Below are 8,656 nucleotides of genomic sequence, written 5' to 3' on the forward strand. Positions count from 1 at the left end.
CCTATGAGACCCGTGTTGCCGGACACTTGGATTCGTCCCCGGTCACGGGCTCCGAACCGCCTGCATCCGTGCCTATCGAATCTGATTGGGCACCGATCATGGAGTTTTCCTCCGCGGATATCTTTCAGCACTCACCACTGGGCGACGTGCTAAACTCATTAAGGTCTCTCTCCTTGTCAGGAGACCCTTGGCCGAACTATGTCCGGCTAGAGTGGGATGCGGACGACGAAGAAATTCGCTCCCCACCCACCACCCACTTAGTAGCCACTGTCGACGATTTAACCGACATGCTCGATTTCAGCTCCGAAGACATCGACGGTATGGATGACGATGCAGGAGACGAACAGGAACCACCACCCACAGGGCGCTGGACCGCCACTTCATCATATGATATATACATGGTGGACACCCCCAAAGAAGGTGATGGCGATAAGGCAACGGAGGATAATCCCTCTAAGAAGCAATCCAAGCACCGGCGTCAGCGGCGTCGCTCTAAGTCCCGCCATAGCAAAAGCAGCGATACCGGCACAAGAGACAATAACGCTCTGAATAGTGCCGAAGACGAACACAATCCCCACCAGCCAGGCCTCGAGCAGGAGGATGGACAAGCTAGCCCTCAGGAACAGGCAGCATACGGAGAATCAGAGGATAACAATTACATGCCTCTCTCCGAAGACGAGGTGAGCCTCCGCGATGAAGAATTTATCGTGCCTAAGGATCCCGTCGAACAGGAGCACTTCAAGCGCCGGCTTATAGCCACAGCAAATAGCCTGAAGAAAAAGCAACAACAACTTCGAGCTGATCAAGATTTGCTAGCGGATAGATGGACCGAGGTCCTGGCGGCCGAGGAATATGAACTCGAGCGCCCAACCAAGAGTTACCCAAAGCGCAGGTTGCTACCCCAACTTGAGGAGGAAGCATTAAACCCCACACTACCAGCGTATGATGCGGCTGATCGGCCACCCCGTGGCCGAGACAGAACGGCATATCAACCCGAAGTCCAGCCCGCACCCCGTCGCCAGTCAAACAAAAACACCAAGGCCCGGGGCAACGCACAGGACCTGCGACACGTATTGGAAAACAAAGCAGGACATACAAGATCGATCTACGGATCACGGGGGCGTGCCCTAACGCGTGACGATGATCGTCATGCCGGATATACTAAAAGCAAATCCGGTCGGGCTGAATACAGCTGACAAGACTCGTATGAACTGCGTCGTGACATAGCCCGGCACAGAGGTGCCGCACACCCCCTATGCTTCATTGATGAAGTAATGGATCACGAATTCCCAGAGGGATTTAAACCCGTGAACATTGAATCATATGACGGTACAACAGACCCCGCGGTATGGATTGAAGATTTCCTCCTTCACATCCACATGGCCCACGGCGACGATCTACATGCCATCAAGTACCTCCCACTAAAACTCAAAGGACCGGCTCGGCATTGGCTGAATAGCTTGCCAGCAAACTCCATTGGCAGTTGGGAGAATCTGGAAGACGCATTCCTTGACAACTTCCAGGGCACTTATGTGCGACCACCGGATGCTGATGACTTGAGTCACATAACCCAGCAGCCAGGGGAATCGGCCAGGAAATTCTGGACCCGGTTCCTAACTAAAAAGAACCAAATTGTCGACTGTTCGGATGCAGAGGCCTTAGCGGCATTCAAGCATAACATCCGTGACGAGTGGCTCGCCCGGCACCTCGGCCAAGAGAAACCGAAGTCTATGGCAGCCCTCGCAACACTCATGACCCGCTTTTGCGCGGGCGAGGACAGCTGGCTGGCTCGCAGCAACAACATGTCAAGAAATCCTGGCAATTCAGATGCCAAAGATAGCAAAGGCAGACCACGTCGCAACAGACACAAGCGCCACAACAACGGCGACAACGCCGCAGACATGGCAGTCAATGCCGGATTCAGTGGCTCTAAATCCGGTTAGCGGAAAAAGCTGTTCAAAAGAAGCAATCCGGACCCGTCCAGTTTGGACCGCATACTCGATCGCTCGTGTCAAATTCACGGCACCCCCGATAAGCCAGCCAATCACACCAACAGAGAATGCTGGGTGTTCAAGAAGGCCGGCAAGGTGAATGCCGAAAACAAGGAAAAGGGGTTGCATAGAGACGACGAGGAGGAGCCCCAGTCGCCGAACACAGGAGGACAGAAGAAGTTTCCTCCATAGGTGAAAACGGTGAACATGATATACGCAACTCACATTCCCAAGCGAGAACGGAAGCGTGCACTAAGGGACGTCTATGCGATGGAGCCAGTCGCCCCAAAGTTCAACCCATGGTCCTCTTGTCCGATCACTTTCGATCGCAGGGACCATCCCACTAGTATCCGCCATGGCGGTTCTGCCGCATTGGTTATTGATCCCATCATTGATGGATTTCACCTCACTCGAGTCCTTATGGACGGTGGCAGCAGCCTAAACCTACTTTATTAGGACACAGTGCGCAAAATGGGTATAGACCCCTCGAGGATCAAACCCACAAAAACCACCTTCAAGGGTGTCATACCAGGTGTAGAGGCCTGTTGCACGGGCTCAATCACACTGGAAGTGGTCTTCGGATCTCCGGGCAACTTCCGAAGCGAGGAATTAATCTTAGATATCGTCCCCTTCCGTAGTGGCTATCACGCACTACTCGGACGAACCGCATTTGCTAGATTCAACGCGGTACCGCATTATGCGTACCTCAAGCTGAAAATGCCAGGACCTCGCGGAGTTATAACAGTTGATGGAAACACAGAACGCTCGCTCCGCACGGAGGAGCACACTGCAGCCCTCGCAGCGGAAGCACAAAGCAACCTTCTGAGGCCAACCGCCAATTCGGCGAAAAGGCCCCCGGACACCTTCAAGCGAGTCCGAAGTAACCTGCAACAGGATCTCCAGGCACGTTTAGAGCTCGGATAGCAATTTGGCCTCCGTCATAGTCCCAGTCAAGCGGCAAAATTTGTGCCGCGCGTACATAACTATGCACTCAAGATACCATGGGCATAGGCGGAGGCACGGCTATGGCACGGCCCACAATGCGGCTCAACCGCCCCAGGGCACGTATACCTTTATCATTTTTTCTCTTTCAGGACCTTACTCTCTGGAAGACCTCTCCGGCAGTCTGACTGTTGACTCATTGCGGGAAGGAAATACCAAGGAAGCAAGACGCTCTGACGTACAAGGGAATCCCCAGGTGGTCTCTGATAACGATCGAATACCTGTTTTACATACCCATACGCAGCCTGCCCTTGGATAGGACATGTCAAATAGTCCTATTTTTTGCTTATTGCACTACTTGTATCCGTACGCTTTGACATATTATTTAAATAACAATGCATAGCGTTAGCCTATTATTGAATTCCCTTTTTTCCTAGTCTGCTTATTTATGACAAATTGCACCCGTACAATCTGGTACGACCAGTGCGCCAGGGGCTTCAGTATACCCCATAACACGGCGTGAAAAGTCCGAACACTTTCGACAGTGCGGCACCCCGAACTTATAGCATTATATGCATCAGCTCCGAATCATGTCTTGGGTCAATAGTTGGGTTTGTCCGGCTCCCATGTTTTGGTACCTTACGTTCCGCTATATCGGCTAAGGTAGCACTGGGAGAACTACTGCGATTGTGTCCCGGTTCTTCCGGACGAGCACCTCAGTAGAGAAAGCCAAAAACTGACTGTCATGATGAGGCGAGAGTTGGTCGCTGTTCGAGAGGTCTCAAGTCCTTAAAGACTTCTTCCGCTTCGGGCGAGGAGTCGGCCTTGTCCGACTTAGGCGTATATAGCGCCCCAAATTCAGCCTTCCGAATACTAGGGGCTTCGCCAAAATTTAAAATTGTAGACTTCTATGGCTAAGTGAGAGTGATAAAGCTTTATAGTCCGATTGCCTGGTTCGTTGTGCTGAACACCTCCTTCAAAGGACCCAAAATTGGGATAAAGAGTGCTCAGGTTTATCCCGAACACCTCAGTACTAGTTACATGGGGCAGAAGCCGACGACTGGCCAACTCTCAAATTTTATAAACGGCCGCACAGAAGGTAATATTTTAAATTAACAAGCGTTGCATAGCGCAGATGAACTCGTTACATATTACAGGATCACATGAGTACATTCATTCAAATATTACATCCTTAGCACATTCCTCCGCCACAAGGAGAGCACCCTTCAAGACACTGTCATAATACTTTTCGGGGTGGCGATGCTCCTTGCCCTCCGGCGGCCCTTCCTTCACCAGCTTTTCGGCGTCCAACTTCGCCCAGTGCACTTTCGCCCGGGCAAAGGCCCTGCACGCACCCTCAATGCAGACGGACCGCTTTATGACTTCAAACCGTGGGCAGACATTCACAAGCCGCCTTACCAGACCGAAGTAGCTACCAGGCAGGGGCTCGCCAGGCCACATCCGGACTATAAGACCCCTCATGGCCTGTTCGGCCGCCTTGTGAAGCTCGACCAGTTGATTCAACTGGTCGCTCAAGGGCCTCGGATGTTCGGTCCCAGTATACTGAGAACAACCTCTCCGTCGAACTCCCCTCCTCGGCCCGGTAGAACTCCGCGGCATCCGACACACTGCAGGGTAGATCTGCGAACGCTCCTGGAGAGCTCCAAACTCGGGTAAGTAATAAGAAAGTTTCCTTCACATGCTTGCTTTGCATAATGAATGCCTTACCCACCGCTATCTTCTTAACCGCCTCAATTTCCTGGAGGGCCTTTTGGGCTTCGGCCTTGGCATGTTGTGCGTTTTCGAGGGCCTTCGCAAGCTCGGACCCTTGCGTCTTAGAGTCAAGCTCCAAGGACTCGTGTTTCTTGACGAGAGCCTGGAGCTCTTGCTGCACCTCGCCTACTCGGGCCTCTTGCTTCTCTCGCTCGATGCGCTCCTTGGCCGCTTTGTCTTCGGCCTCGGACAGCGCCTTCTTCAGGGCTGCCACTTCGGTCGTGGCCCCTAGCAAAATTCATGACGATCCTATTATTCCAAAACCAAATTTTTCTTTATCAATATTCAGACGGGGTGCCACTTACCTTTGTTCTCTTCGAGCTGCCTCTTGGTAAGGCCGAGCTCTTCCTTGGACCGCTCAAGGTCCCGCTTCAGTGCGGCGACCTCCGCAGTACGAGCGGCGGCGGCCAGCAGTGAAGCCTGCTTATTCACATAGACACATTCTGATTAGACTCCTGCGATTATTATTTGATCCTCTATTCAGCCTTTCTTTGCAAACGCCAAACAGAGCATCAAGGGCTACTATCTATGTTGTAACATTTTCTTATAATTTGATTACTTACCTCAAAGCCTGTTAGGAGGCTGGCACAGGCTTCAGTCAGTCCGCTCTTGGCGGACTGAACCTTCTTGACCACCGCACTCATAATAGTGCGGTGCTCTTCGTCAATGGAAGCGCCGCGAAGCGCTTCCAGCAAGTTGTCTGATGCCTCTGGATGGACAGAGGCCATCGGCACAGACGGCTTGCCCCCCTTAGCGAGGGGTTTCCTGATAGAATCCGGAACCACTGGAGGTTCCGGCGCCATATTCGGCTGGGGGCTAGACTTGCTGCCCCCGGCGTTAGGGCCCAGGGGAGTCTTGCCCCTCATGCGCCCAGTGCCTGGAATGTCGCCTTGGGGCGCCTCCGGAACTGTCTCCCCTTGGTTCAGGGCCCTTTGAGACAACACCTCGGCGTCGTCCGTAGGGCGGGGGGAGGAGGCGGTCGGGAGTGAATCGATGTTCATATCCGACGGGCCCAAAGAATCATCCGACGAAGATAAGTCGATATGGGCTCGGGATGGACTGCATAATCATGTTCGGCGTGATAAGAAGCAGTAAAATAAAACGTACCAAGAACTATTATGGTATCCGGATACTCACGACTTCGCCAGGGGCTTGTCCCTGGGTAACCACTCCTCGTCGCTGAAAGCGGCCGTCGTGGAGCAGCCCGGAAGGAGGGTCCTTCCCTTCTTGGACCCTTCGGCCTCCCCCGATGGGCCGGCCTTCCTTTTCCTGTCCCTCCCGGCTGGGGGGAGAAATTTCCTCTTCCTCCTCCTCGTCTTCGTAGGAGGAGTGCGCCTCGGTGTTTTCGAACGATGAGTCCGATATAACCTTGCGCCGGAGACCTTTCCTGGTCCCCGTGGCCTTCTTCTCCGGTGCCTCATAAGGCGCTGGAACCAGCATCTCCGTTAGGAGAGCATCTGCTGGATCTTCGGGCAGGGGCGCTGGACAATCGATCTGCTCCACCGTCGCTACCCAGTCCTGTTAAATGGCGTGGAGGCTTAGATCCCACGCATGGTTATACTGGGGAAAAGAACATCTTATGAGATATAAAAGACTTACCGGATTGGCAGGGCGCTTTGCGCTGAGTCCGCGGTCCTCGGTAAGGGGAGGAGGTACCTCGGCGCCCTTGAACAGCACCTTCCAGACGTCCTTGTGCGTTGTGTTGAAGAACTCTCGCAGCGTCTGGTGCTCAGCCGGGTCGAACTCCCACAAATTGAATGCCCGTCTTTGACACGGGAGGATCCGGCGGAAGAGCATGACTTGGACCACGTTGACAAGCTTGATTTTCTTGATTATCATGTTTTTGACGCAGGTCTGGAGTCCGGTCAGCTCCACCGATGAACCCCAGGATAGGCCCTTCTCTTTCCAGGAGGTGAGCCGCATGGGAATTCCGGATCGAAATTCGGGGGCCACCACCCAGTTGGTGTCGCACGGCTCGGTGATGTAAAACCACCCCGATTTCCACCCCTTTACGGTCTCCACATAGGAGCCCTCAAGCCAGGTGACGTTGGGCATTTTTCCCACCATGGCGCCTCCGCACTCCGCTTGCTGGCCGACCACCACCTTCGGTTTAATGTTGAAGGTCTTCAGCCACATGCCGAAGTGGGGCTTGATGCGGAGGAAGGCCTCGCACACGACGATAAACGCCGAGATGTTGAGGATGAAATTGGGGGCCAGATCATGGAAATCTAGCCCATAATAAAACTTGAGCCCGCGAACGAATGGGTGGAGGGGAAATCCCAGTCCACGGACGAAGTGGGTGAGAAATACCACCCTCTCATGGGATTCTGGAGTAGGGACAATCTGCCCCGCGTCTGGGAGCCGGTGCGCGATATCTGCGGCTAGGTATCAGGCTTCCCGGAGCTTCGTAATGTCCCCCTCCGTAACGGAGGAGACCATCCACTTGCCTCCCGCTCCGGACATGTTTGGAGTGGTTTTGCGGAGAAAATGCGAACTTGGGCGCTGGAGCTTGAGTGCGCGAGAATGGATGGGCAGGGAAGAAGAAGGCGTGGGTGAAAAAGAGAAGTCCTTGTCCCTTTATAAGGGTGGAGGAAACTATGCGCCTCCTCACCTGCCTGGTAAAATCGCTTATTCCCCAAGCGCCGTGATTAATGGCACAGTTGGGTTACGCACACCCGTATTGATGAGAATCCCGTGATAAGGGGACACGATCTTTGCTTCGACAAGACGTGCCAAGAAAACCGCCTCGCAATACGTGCAGTAGCTGGTTGAGAAAAACGGTTCGAATAATGATCGGGCCGTGGCGTGATGTCATGCTATGAAACTTGTCAGCATATTAGATTTGTGGAATATTATACTCTCTACGGTGGTATGTGGAATTTGTTTTGGAGAGCCGGACACGATCCTAGTGTTCAAAATCTTCTATGGAGTATTCGGAGGAGGAACCCGCCTTGCAATGCCGAAGACAATCTACGCGCCGGACTCATCGTCATTGAAGCCTGGTTCAGGGGCTACTGAGGGAGTCCTGGATTAGGGGGTCCTCGGACTGCCGGACTATATACTTTGGTCGGACTGTTGGACTATGAAGATACAAGATTGAAGACTTCGTCCCATGTCCGGGTGGGACTCTCCTTGGCATGGAAGGCAAGCTTGGCAATTCGGATCTGTAGATCTCCTCCCTTGTAACCGACTCTGTGTAACCCTAGCCCCCTCCGATGTCTATATAAACCGGAGGGTTTAGTCTGTAGGACAACAACAATCATAACCATAGGCTAGCTTCTAGGGTTTAGCCTCTACGATCTCGTGGTAGATCAACTCTTGTAATACTCATATCATCAAGATCAATCAAGCAGGAAGTAGGGTATTACCTCCATCGAGAGGGCCCGAACCTGGGTAAACATTGTGTCCCCCGCCTCCTGTTACCATCCGCCTTAGACGCATAGTTCGGGACCCCCTACCCGAGATCCGCCGGTTTTGACACCGACAGCAGTAATTTCAAAAAAATTCCTACGCACACGCAAGATCATGGTGATGCATAGCAACGAGCGGGAGAGTGTGTCCACGTAGCCTCGTAGACCGAAAGCGGAAGCGTTATGACAACAAGGTTGATGTAGTCGAACGTCTTCGCGATCCAACCGATCCAAGCACCGAACGTACGACACCTCCGCGTTCAACACACGTTCAGCTCGGTGACGTCCCACGAACTCTTGATCCAGCTGAGTGTCGAGGGAGAGCTTCGTCAGCATGACGGCGTGATGAAGCTACTGGCGCAGGGCTTCACCTAAGCACTGCAACGATATGACTGAGGTGGATTATTGTGGAGGGGGGCACCGCACACGGCTAAGACAATGTTTGTTGTGTTTTCTAGGGTGCCCCCTGCCCCCGTATATAAAGGAGCAAGGGGGGAGGCCGGCCGGCCCTAGGGCGTGCCAAGGAGGGGAGGAGTCCTC

This window comes from Aegilops tauschii, chromosome 6 (genome assembly GCF_002575655.3).
Source record: "Aegilops tauschii subsp. strangulata cultivar AL8/78 chromosome 6, Aet v6.0, whole genome shotgun sequence".
Classification (NCBI taxonomy): Eukaryota; Viridiplantae; Streptophyta; class Magnoliopsida; order Poales; family Poaceae; genus Aegilops; species Aegilops tauschii.